This window comes from Corvus brachyrhynchos, unplaced genomic scaffold, assembly GCF_000691975.1.
Source record: "Corvus brachyrhynchos isolate BGI_N302 unplaced genomic scaffold, ASM69197v1 scaffold787, whole genome shotgun sequence".
In the NCBI taxonomy this organism is placed as follows: Eukaryota; Metazoa; Chordata; class Aves; order Passeriformes; family Corvidae; genus Corvus; species Corvus brachyrhynchos.
Window position 1 is genome coordinate 118,582 of NW_008239142.1, and position 936 is coordinate 119,517.

Below are 936 nucleotides of genomic sequence, written 5' to 3' on the forward strand. Positions count from 1 at the left end.
CGCCCACCCCGGCCAGCGCCTGCTCCAGGGGACACGCCATGGGGACAGCGGGCAAGCCTGGGACACAAGGAGGGGACAGAGGAGTTTGGCATCCCCAGACACCTCCGTGCCAGGGGGGAACAGCCCCTCCCAGCCCCCAGCACATCCCGGGATTCACCGTTCCCTCCCTAATTCCACCCTCCCGCTCCCGGCCGGGCTGGGCAACCTCCAAAACAGAGGGAAAAATGGGGGGGGCCACAGCCCCCTCCTGCCCAGGCCGGGCAGGGAAGGGGCTCAGGTGCTTTTCCAGGTGAAATCCAGATTCCCAGCTCGGCACCTGCAGCAGGAACCGCCCGCTCCGCCCCGGGGAAAAGCCCCTTCCAGGGGACACCGCTGTGGGATGGGGCAGCTGCGCCTGGGCAACATCTGGAGAGCATCTGGAGAGGGAACAGAAGGGGGAAAAAAGCAACTCACCGAGAGCTCAGACGGGACAGAGGAGGACGGGCAGGGCGGAAGGGGAGCCGGAGTCAGGCCCTGGCATTTATAGCCCCGCCTGGGACACACCCGGCCGGGGAGGCACCGACCATCCCGAGCCTGCCCGGACACGGCCGGAAAAGGAGAAAAGGAGGAGAAAAGGAGGAGAAAGGAAATCCCGGGAGCTGCCCCGGCCCTCCCACCCACCCAGGGGGCTGGTTTGGGTCAGAAGGAACAACATGCGCCCCTGGAGCTGGACAGGGACCACCAGGCCCGGGAGAATCCCTCGGGATTCAGGATGTCCCGGTGGGCACCGCATCCCACCGGGCAGGTGGTGCCAGGTGCCACCCGCGGTGTGTTTGGCAGCATCCCGAGGGGTGTCTGGGGCCAAGCGGGGTTTGGCCACGGGGGTGGTGTCGTGCCGGGGTTGTGCTGGGTTTTTTTTTTTCTGTTTTCCAGTCTCCTGGCAGCGATTTCTGTTTC